Below are 11,764 nucleotides of genomic sequence, written 5' to 3' on the forward strand. Positions count from 1 at the left end.
AAACATGAGTGTTGGGGGTCAGTCCTTTCTGATTGTTGAGTAAGTTTAAGCACTGCTAAATTGCTTTATTTTTTGGGCTTTTATATGGCTTTACTGATAGTTCAGCTCAAGAGATGACAGGACACAGGTGGGAGAGAGGGGGAGCGACATGCAGCGAAGGACCCCAGGCCAGGACTCGAACCTGGGGCCGCCCGCAGTGAGGACAAAGCTTCTGCACATGGGACGCCCGCTCCACCAACTGGGCTAAACGGTGCCTCGCTTAACTGCTTTTAACAGGGATATAAACCGTAAACGAGCCCGACACGTTCGAAGCAGAGTGTCAAAACACCAATTATGTTTGCAGATGCGGAGATATTAAGAGATCAGGTGGATTTCACTGCGAACTATCGTAATCGAAGGAGATTAGTAAACTCATGGGAAGCGGAAGATTTAATAAACCTCTGCCCACTCTGGTGTGCTACATAATTATCATCGGCAGAGTTATAAAACAGTCAATATCAAAGAAAGTGAGGCGATAACGTACTGTATGGACAAATGGAGCGAAGGAACACTGACTTCTACATATAACATGTTACAGTGACACCCCACGAGCAGATAATAACGCATATATTCTGCTTTTATTTTTAAAAAGTGTGACCTTTCTGCTCTCGGCGCCGCATTTTAATGACGTGCGGCCCACACAGAGCGCACGGAGCTCCACATGTACAGCTCACCCACACTGCAGAGCCTTAAAGACATCACACTGTGGCTGGTAACAGAGACGGAGCTAATAATCATAAAACGAGGCAAACGCTGAATCTAATCAGAGTGTCACTTCACATGTGCTTCTTGAAACATCACATACTTATCATCTACACTGTGGCGATGGTGTAGCACCGGGCACATAACTTACTTCAACCATTTTTCTAGTAGCAACTCTAAATATAAATATATACGTATATCTGTCTGCTACTGTAGAAGGAGCTAGTGTGACGTTTTCCCTCTGGGATCAATGAAGTGTTTCTGATTGTGACTCCGAGTTTGACTCTCTGGATCTAAAGCAAATTGTTTTTTGTTTGTTTTTTTGAACTGGATTCACTGTTTGCATTGATGTTATTTACGCCTTGTAACTTAAAGGATGAGCTCGCACAAAATTGAAAATTCAGTCATTATCCGCACAACCTCTAAGTGGAGGAAAGTCCACGCATTTTTGTTTTTCTTGAGCATTCGTGACAACACAGAAAATGACAGCATTCTCCTGAACAGCTGACATGGTGGGCACTTGTTTTAATACGAAAAAAAACCCAAAACAAAAACAAATTGACTCAATATAACTTACATAATCCCAGACTCCAGAAGCTCAGAGATCCAGAATTGATTTGAAAAGACGTTATTTACACCCTCGACCTGCGATCGAACTTGTGAACCCACTTCCGATGCAAACGCTTTTGACTGAGCAGCTACAGTGAAAATATTGGCTCAAAAAAGGGTGTAAACGACATCTTTTCAAGTTGTCTTAATGTTTTATTTTTCACGGTCGCGACCCAGTTCTGCTGCGAGGCTCCAGAAATGTTTCATGAAGTACAAAACTTCTCCCCGACCTTCCATCAGCATGGAGCTGAGCAGATAACGACTGAGTTGTCACTTTTGAGTGAACTTGTCCTTTAAGATACTTGGGTTTTAAATCCGCAGTGCAATTCTCAACAAAAATCAAACTGATCAGTCACGACAACAATCCCCAGCTGCAACTCCAGCATCAGCATCCTGCCCGTCGGCCATCTTGCCTCCTCTTTAATACCTGCACATTAAGTGTGGGGCGCTGATGAGGTTATAATGACTTCTGTTCAGCTTCGTTTGCGTGACGTGGATGTTATTATGTCCTCCACACACTTGTATGCGAATATGTTTGTGTTGTTATTCATGTCGCGTGACAGGATCCCTCTCCCTGTAGCTGAGATTTTGCTCCCTGCGCCTTAATGAAAAGGAAAAGCAGTCTGGATCGTCGATCACCGGGCCCAAAATTTTCAGGGAAAAGCGCGATGAAAGCAGCCCAGCCCGTCAGAGCGGAAAGCGACCTGAGATGTGGGATGTCTGACAGCGGCGTCCTCGGAGAGGGTTCTGCCACCGGTTCATGTCAAAACGCTGAGTCATGGTGACTTCATGCCGCTGGTGTTTTTTTCATCGGACTCTTTTGTAGTTCCGAGGGATGCAGAGACCAGCAGCAGAGCGTGGATTCGATCATTTAACAAACTAATCTTGATTAACTCGTTAGTTGATCGAGAGAAAATCAATCATTTGAGCATTTTTGAAGCAAAAGGGCCAAAACGATCTCGTTCTCAGGGGTGGATATTAGCTCAATTCTTTATCTTAGATAACACAAAATTAAAGGTTTTAGGCTGTTGGTCGGACAAAAAAAAAAAAAGATTTGACAATATCACTCTGGGCTCTGACATCAGACAGACCCGCTACAGAGATACTGTATTTCAAACAAAGCTAAGGAAGTACATTTCAAAATTGAACATATATTATATCCTGTTAAATGTCTTACGTTATGTTTACAGATGCTAATGTGTCTTGTACCTTTTCTAAACATAATATAGAAGCAAATTTTATATCCATCTAAGATTCTGAGAGAGACACAGAGTCTAATTTCTTTCTTTACTACTCTTTAAACCGTAAAGATATCGTTTGTTGCTATGATAATCCAGATGATGGCAACTCTTGTACGCGTGCTCAGCTTCCTCGTTCCACAAACTGAAGTATTCAAAATCTCTTCCGCGCGTTTCATCTTTTCCCCCGGAGCTGAATTCACTTTTAAATCCCACAATTTGGTAAACAAAAGTGCAATACAGTCATGAGTGATTGTGAAACCCCTTTGCTCTGAATCATCTGTCTGTCAGTGTTTATGTACCTCCGTGTGGTCTGTTGGTTGGTTTGCGATCAGGATAACACAAAAACTACTGAGTGGATTTCCACGCTAAATAAATTAAGAAATAAAAAATACATTTGGATCTGTGGCAAAAGTTAACAGGGTGCATTCTGGGCTGAGACCCATCCTTCATTCAATTATTTTTTATATTTCTTGTACATTTTTCAGAATATTATATGGATCTTGATGACGTATTTAGGTGGCTGGTATCTATGAGTGAGTACAATTTGATGCAGATCCTAATAAACATCTGGATGATGAATCTAGAGGATTTGGGTGTCTTGACTGAATCAAAGGGGACTGTTCGGTCTTAGCGGAGGTATGCACTGTACAGGGTGCCATTCTAGCTTAAAAAAACAACTTTTTATGGTTGCTTTTTGTATGTATTTCTATCACCTCTACTTAAGGACCTTCAGGTTTATTCATTTTGTTTACATTTGATATTCAGTGTCCTGCCTGAATTCTTTGCAAACTGTTCCCACTCTAAAAACACCAAACGACGAATCGGTTAAATAACTTTTAGCTGCAGTTCATAGCTTCCAATCAACAGTTTCAGTCCTAGCAACACACACACACACACACACACACACACACACACACACACACACACACACACACACACACACACACACACACACACACACACACACACACACACACACACACACACCATGATGAGCTGCTTCCCTGTCAAGTCAACAAGAAGACATTATCTCATCTGCCTCTCTGTCTCTGGACATGTCCATGAGGAACACACCCTCTAGTGTTCAAAGCAATGACCTGAAGCTGCTGCTGCTGCTGCTGCTGCTGCTGCTGCTGCAGCTGCACCCACAGCTACACACCGTCACCAAAACAATGCACAAACAAGAACCCCTGCATGATGACGACGTTCAACCATTCAACGCTGGTATCAATCCAAACCCCCGTCTGTGAGTCGCGCCCTCGATTTGCACGCTTGGGACTCCATTTTGGAGCGCCCTAAAAGATCATGACACGCGGTAAGGGAGCGCTCTGCCTCGTGTTGAGCCACATGATGATGATTCAGAGGAGGCAAACACTGACGTGTTGTGGTGACAGTGCATGAGAGGCAGCAGGTGATGTGGACCTCAAGAAACACACGACATTATCCGCTTTTAGGGACCTGAAATCTGGTTTTACATCAGAGTTGCGCAACACATCACTTCAGCATCGATATTGCAGTGTGCGCCTAAAAACGTTGTTGTCATGGTTTGTTTATTCCTGTGTTTATTTTGCAGATTATGTCCTCATGCATTATTGAGACTTTCCACTTCCTGTCTTTGTCTTTTTCTGTTTCATCTGTTAAACTGCAGTGTTCAGGTGTTTGTTTTTTCCCCAGACTTTCCTTTGCCTGCCTTTAACAGCATGTTTTGGTGTTTTTTTGCGCTTTTAGTACTTATCACTAAAGCTCGCTTTTTGTTCCTTTGCTCGCCTGCCTCGCTGTGACTGCGTGCTACGACTTTGCTGCTCGACACAAAAGGGAAAACTCGCACAATTGTCATTTCCCATGACTAATCTGCGAGGGAAAGTCTGTCTGATATCATAATTTAGTCTGATTTAAGGGTTCTTGCGCGCCATGGGAGTTTGCTGCCTGCGAGCGTGGCTCTTCGCACACATCGAACCACCAATCACAGTCAAATCTTGACTTGACTGATCAACAAAGCAGGGGCCTATTCTGGGTGACAAAATGCACTCCCCCCTACAAAAAAACAAATACCCCAATTAATCTAGAATGATTCATTGTTTCCAAAAGCGATTCCTCTATGTTTTTCTCCACATATTGCAGAAAAAAAAAAAAGATCTCAGTTTTCCAATATTGAGCAGCCGGCGTACACAGGTAAAGAAGGGAAAAAAAAGGGATGAAAGTCTCTCTGCGGCGTGAAAGGCGCCTGATAAATCGTCCGCCTTCGATTGAGTCTTCCCCTGCGTGTGTTCTCCCCCGCGCAGAGAGAAATGAGACACTCCAGCTGCCCCTCCGACCGTCTCCTCCCGCGTTGCCTCTTTTTTCACACCTTGTCAGACACCACTATCTCCTCCTTTTAACAGAGCAACAGCCTTTAACCCTTTCAGAAACAAACACGTTAAACATCACTATTTCACACGTTTTCCTCTCGTCCTCGTCTCAGGACGCCACGCATAAAAACGCCAAAAACCCGACAATGTGACACGACAGCAGCCAAAAGGTCGCCGACGTGAGAGAACGCCGCGTGAGGTATAAACCCAGAGGTACAACAAGGGCGAGATCTGACCCGAAAATCAGAACAACCGAGTACACGTGGGAGAGGAATCTCATCTGAAACCAAACGATCGCGTCTTTAAACTGGCTCCCAGCGTGACGAGAACACAGCGGCCCCCAACCTGACAGAAGCCCCGCGCCCTCTTTTAGATATCTCACATTCAAGAGAAGAGCGAGCAGCCAAACGATGATAGCTCGGACTGCAGCGCTTCCCACAAATCCCACGCTCCTGTTAATCCTCCGCCAGTTAAAAGTGGACACGGCTGAAAAAAAAGAGTCAGATTAACTACGTAAAACCATTTTTGTGAAAAAAAAAAAACCAAAAGAACTGTCAGCAAAACTATTATTCTTATCTTCCCGGGTGAATCTCGCTGCACACAAACCACCACGCTCCCCTGTGAAGCGAGTAACGCTCCTGTCACAATTACTCTTTTTTTCTATCAGTGGTTTAAAGATAACCACAGATCGAGCCAGTGGCCGCATGAGTGCAAACGGTAATTAAATTCCCGAGTTGCCCAACCACGATTGGAAAAAAGCTAAAACAGAAACGAGTGAAGCATGGAGGCAACAGAACGAACGGGCGCCGCAGACACACTGAGAGAGAACACGCTGGTGGCTTTGAGAGAAATAAACAGCCTTAAAGGGAGAAGGAAGAGTAGTTTGTGACTTAATTATAGCTGTACGCTTCTCAAGGACGCAGACAAGCACAGACACACACACACACTGCACAGGCAGACGGCTACCTGAGGTTACCGGATGTTTTTTTTGTATTATTGGAACAAAAATACACTTTGACACATTTTTCTACAAAACCCTGTTTGACAAAAGAAGCTGAACCACTTAAAATCTGAAGGCTGAAGCTTGATGATTCTGAAAGGAAGAATTTGATCAAAGACTGAGCGAACAAGGTCTACTCAGTCGTTCAACGCCAGCCTTTGGCGAAGGTCAGTGTCCGATAATTTGATGGCTTTTCAGTCGGATTTGAGGTTTGATGCCTGGCGTTACTTTTCCTACTGGACCTAATTTAGGCCTGAGCAGGCAGCTATAGATCAGTGACTCCCAACAGCCCACAGATAGACCTGAAGACAAGTGTCACAAGATGATGACAGGAACAGAAGAAGGAGAAATATGACTTTCTCTTACTTACTACTCAAATTTGTGTTTGATGTGGGCTCAAAACCCAATATTGCCTCCTTTTAAAGGGGTACCATAGATACATAGATCGATAGATAGATAGATCGATAGATAGATAGATAGATGTCCTCCTGGCGTAAGGGGTTATGCCTTTGTCCTCGACCTTTAGGTAGGGATCCAGATAAAGGGAAGGATCCTTTGATGGAAAAATAGCTGGTGTATTTAGATGGCTTTTATCTATGAGTGAGTACAAGTCGAGGAATCAAGATGACACCACAAATATCCGGATCGAGCGTATTACAGATGTTTAATTTGATTCTGGAATATTAAGTAATCCAGAACAAGCAAAGGCGACGGCTGGGCCTTGGCAGAGGTGTGCACTCTACTGAGTGCCATTGTATTTCTACAATTTGACACTAAGATGTGTTTTTTACTTTTACGAAGGTATAAATATATTGGTCCCAAGAATTGGTTATCTGTCTACTTGATTAATAATAATAATCAGTAATGGCGATAGATAGATAGATAGATAGATAGATAGATAGATAGATAGATAGATAGATAGATAGATGGGAGCTGCTGCTGAAACACTTTTAACTTGAAGGGTGAGGGCGAACACTCTGCTAATAAATAGGAGGCACTCTTTAACTCCCCCCCTTCCACAATAAAATTGGATTACACCCCCCCGCCCCCCCGACAGTATCACCATCCTCCTCCTCCTCCTCCTCCTCATCTCCTCTCTGCAGCCTCGTACCGGCCTCTCTTGGGGGCACCTTGACTGCTGACAGACGCGCTCTCCGGCGAACAGAGGATTCAGCACCGCGGACAGCTCCAAAACAAGCCGAGGCGGACACGAGCGGAGCTGTCTGTCATCTGCTACGTCACCGTGAGGATGAGGATGAGGATGATGAGGAGGACGAGGAGGAGGAGGAGGAGGAGAAAAAAAAAATCTGAAAAGGGAAAAAAAGAGAAAGAAATAGTGGACCACATGCAGCTAATCCCATGCAGAGAGCAGGACGCTCCTCCTCTGTGGTGCTGTCGGTTTGTCAGAGGGAAAACAATGACGCTGGAGATGGCTCCTGTGCTCTGCTCTGCTCTGCTCTGACATCCAATTACATAACGTCAGACCGGAGCGCTCTCATTAACATTCGCGTCCATTTCACTGAGAGAGCCTCAACAACAACAACAACAACAACAACAACAACAACAACAACACAAAAACACCATCCTAATATCTGCAACCATAAAAAAAACCAGCACAGAGGGCTCGATTACCGCACGTTTGACCGACGTGCTTCACGTTTCTGCTCTTGTTTACGCATTTGGCGCATGGATAAGGAACAGAAAATGGCAATCCACTCCACCACCATCTCCACCCCCCCCCAAAAAAAGCCTTGACCACCATCTCCATCCACTACACTCTTAACATGGCACCACTCTGTCATATCATCGTGACACCCTCTTTTCTCCGGGAGGCAGATGAACGCTGTGCCTGGCTCATAACACATTTTGGACACCGAGGTCAAATTTCGCATATCCTGGCTTCGATTCGAAGGGCAACAGAAAATAATATTAATAATAAAAAACAGCTACACGGTTAAACAACAGGGACGTTTGGCAGACTGTGCAAAAACACATGCAACACAAACACGACTGAAGGATGGAGTTTAGCTGGAAGGCAAAGCCTGCAGTAGTAATCCGAGATGATGCAAGAATGGTGTGTTTCACCCTTGGCGTGTGCGAAAACAAACGGTACAGCACATAATAAAATGACGCATGCATAATTTCACTTTTTTTGTTGTTGTTTGTACAACGAACGTGCAGCGCTTGGTCGGTCTGGCAGCAGACGCAGGGTGAGACATGATCCGAACGATGGGGAAACGATGCGAGATTCCTTTATCCCTGCGTCGCCCTTTGCTTTCAAAAAAAAAAAAAAAAAAAAAGGATGCTCGGCTTCTCCTCTCTCCTGTGCAGCAATGTGCCATCGACGCACCGAAACACACACACTCAGTCACACACACATACTGACTTTACCGGAGATGCAGCCTGCCGCCGAGGTGCGCCACTGCCTGACAGTCTGTGCTGCAGTTTATTCGGTATTTCCCCCTTTTTGCAGCGACAGAAGGTGACCCTGCGTTCTCTCTCTGCAAGACTCGCTGCATCCACTAGATCACGATGCACGCAGCAAGGGGGAGCTCCACAGCACAGGCGCGCGTCGGGGGGATGGCCCAGCGAGCTCCTTTCAATGGACGACAGAAATAGGCTGCAGGGAGGCGAGTGAGCTAACGCGACTCCTCGGACACGGGACTCTTCCAATTCCCCTTCCCCGACATTTGCCACATGAGTTTGAGAGGGGGGAGGGGGGGAGGGAGATCTGCCAGATGTGTCCGGATGGATCTGCAGATGGCAGTGTGTGTGTGTGTGTGTGTGTGTGTGTGTGTATGTGTGTGTTTGTTTTTGTTCAAAGCTTTTATGAGCAAGTGTGGATTGTATCTGAGTCTTTGGAAAACATTAATTGTAGATAATAGATACAATTCTCAAATTATAATATTGCAGTCAGTGCCCATGATTTATAATGGGGAGAGCCCGAATGTGACTTCCACTTTCCAGCCAATCAGGGGAGCGGGAGGTGGCGGAGGGGGAGGGGCGTCGCCTTTCGTGTCAATCACGCCCACATTGCACTACACTGCAAGGAAGAGGGAGCTGGACTGTTGTTGTCCTACAGCTGCCAAACACTGAACCCCCATAGCTGTGCCATGACTCTGACATTTTGTGCCAGTGTTAACAATGAAGTGCACTGTAAACAGAGGAGTGACCGGGCAATGCATAAATAACCACATGGCACACATGTCAGGAAACATGTGCTGAGATTTAAAGGATAAGTTCGCCCAAAAAATGAGAAATCAGTCATTACCTGCTCACATGCTGAAGTCTTGTAGGACACAAATCATTTGTGTTGTGAGCTTCATAGCAGAAAACAAAAAAATACAAGCTGGAATGAGGGTGTGAATAGGATCTCTTAAAATCATCATGGGATCTCAGGGCTTCTGGAGACTTTGATTATGCTGAGTGAGCTGTATTTTTGCAGTTTTCTACGGTTTCAGAACAAGTCTCCATCTACTTACATTGTTCAGGAGAACGCTGTTTTGCTGAGAAGCTCCCGAAATGTTTTGTGACCTACGAAACTTCACCCGACTTTAAATCAGCATGGAGATGTGTAGATAATAACAGATGTTTTCCTTGTCCTTTAAAACGAGTGCATTCCAAAAAATCTTGTGATCGCCGTGTTTTTTGTTACCTTTTGACCAGCTGATTCACGTTTGGACGACCCCTGGTAACGATAATTAGTCTTACATTGCTTCATTAATGAGAGAATTTCACAAATAATAAAATCCAAATATTAGCAGTTTTTGTACCTGTAGTTGTTTTCAATCCCAGGTTTAATCCTCAAATCGCAGTCCTCTTACAATCAAGTAAACAAGATCAAATTTAAAGTCAGTGAATATCTCAAGAATATCCTGTGTGTTATTTATAAAATGACTGAAACATGTCATTCGAGTGAAGGTTCTTTATATTCATAAATTAAAATGTAAGCTTTCAGCAAACATCTCTGCTAAACCAGCAGGAAGAATATTCTTCATTTTCTGCAGTGCTGGTTTAGTGAAAGGGAAGTCTTCAGGAGCATTGTTCTCTTCCCTTCCTTGCTTCCTGCTTTGATTAAACAACACCACATCGATTCCTCCGTCTCTCTCACTGCTGTGGTTCAACTGTGTACTGTTGATGAACATTCAATCTCCCTGGAAGCGACAGATTCCCTGTGCTAATCAAATTCTCCTGAAAAACTAAACGCATTCTGAGGAAGGAGCCTAGGGCTGCAATCGTTTTAGGATGCACTGCGGTTTGTTTTGGTCCACTGATTAACCTCAGCTGACAGATAATGTTTAGCTTTACATAAAGGAGTCGGGTTTAACTGAGTATCCAACATTAGCATGGGAAATACAAATTCTACCTTCAACCACTGCCTACTACTTGTTAACTTAAATGTGTTTGGTGACATCTAATGGCCACTGACTGACAGTGCAAAAACTACAAGGAAAGAAACTGAGAAACATTTTCTACTTTTGCAAAAAGTAATGATACATATTTGATAAAGCATTTTGCGTTAGGCCAGTCAGTTGTTTGTTGAATACATAAATTTGTGCTGTTAGTTTCATATAGAATACAATATGGTGTGTTTTTCACCAAGTGAGAGTACAGATGAAATGGAAAATCAAGACAATGACTGGGTTAGAACTGAGGATTTGTACTTAAAATAATAACTTTGTCCACCAAACATCCTCCATTGGCAGCAATAGCATCATTCCACTTATTTTGAAGTTGACTTTTTGAACAAAAGTGTCCGTACTTGTGCAAATAACTTGGGAAATGGTGGCTGATTGGATCTCACCCTTTCTTCGCCAACATCATAGTCACAAAGCTATTATCTAAACTTCTTTTCCTGTGTGAAAATTTATTTCTTCTACACGGCCTTTGGGAGAAATTTCAGTGTCAGAAACCTGGTGTAAATTCGCCACAACCAACTGTGATCAGCATCTTTTGTTTCTGAGGCAGTATGGGCCGATGTTGGTGCATACCATTTGCCAAATAACCAACCACATAAATATTGGCTCTATAAAATGATACTGTAACAATGACAGTGGCCAGAAGCTGTACAACAATGTAAAGTTCATGGCATATATCAAGCGGGTCAAAAGCCTCTCTTTATTCACTACCATACAAAGTTTATCTGGAAATATTCAATAAGGTAAACTGTAAGGGGCGTGGCCTCTGCGCTCTAAAACCCGGATATCCGTTATTATTTTTGCACATCCGGTTCCCTTCTCTAAAAGTAGGAGTTTTTTTGAAAAAGGGTCTAAGATCACATCATTAAATGCACCACAATCTGATTACAAAGCACTTACCTGTCTGAAAAACTGAGGTTGCTAATAAGTGGCAAAATGAGACTTAAGACTTTGTCGCGTACATTAAACGTCATCACGGCGAAAAGGAAGCCTTATCTACACACTAATCTGCCTTCACAGGCCGACTTTAGTTACAAACTGTTCTTATTTTAACTTTACAGCTTGCACATTGATCAATTTATTAAAAACATGTATAGTATTTGTGTAGTAAGTCGCTTAGTGGTAGTGACGTTTAAGTCATGCGACCGCAAATTAACGCTAGTCTGTTTCTAACATTAGATTCTCACTTCTTACGATTTAATTGAGGTCAAATACTGTCTATCTTTTAAAGTGTAGCAAGAGGCCATTCTTTCAAGACGCTTCATTTTGTGAATGTAACGTTTAGCTAAAATATGAATTAAATTAATTATGTACCTTTTCATCTGGGGAGAAGTTGGATGTCATCTTCTTCAAGCATTCCTGAAAGGTATTTCTGTAAATCAAGTTAAGTAGTGTGGAAGCAATCTG

The 11,764-nt window shown here is 43.4% G+C and overlaps 1 protein-coding gene across 3 annotated transcripts in view; it reads right to left on the reverse strand.

Annotated features, from left to right (window-relative positions):
* The window catches only part of LOC119022124 (protein kinase C and casein kinase substrate in neurons protein 1-like), a 39,714-nt gene extending 27,979 nt beyond the window's left edge, over window positions 1-11,735 (reverse strand). Inside the window, exon 1 of one of the 3 annotated variants that reach the window (XM_037102694.1) lies at window positions 11,672-11,735. The gene's annotated coding sequence lies outside the window, so the exon portion shown is untranslated. Of the gene's footprint in view, window positions 1-8,086; window positions 8,106-8,330; window positions 8,638-11,671 lie in introns of those variants that run through there. The other 2 variants (XM_037102693.1, XM_037102695.1) reach the window with 2 other exon arrangements.
* Between the last annotated feature and the right edge of the window lie 29 nt (window positions 11,736-11,764).

This window comes from Acanthopagrus latus, chromosome 7 (genome assembly GCF_904848185.1).
Source record: "Acanthopagrus latus isolate v.2019 chromosome 7, fAcaLat1.1, whole genome shotgun sequence".
Classification (NCBI taxonomy): domain Eukaryota; kingdom Metazoa; phylum Chordata; class Actinopteri; order Spariformes; family Sparidae; genus Acanthopagrus; species Acanthopagrus latus.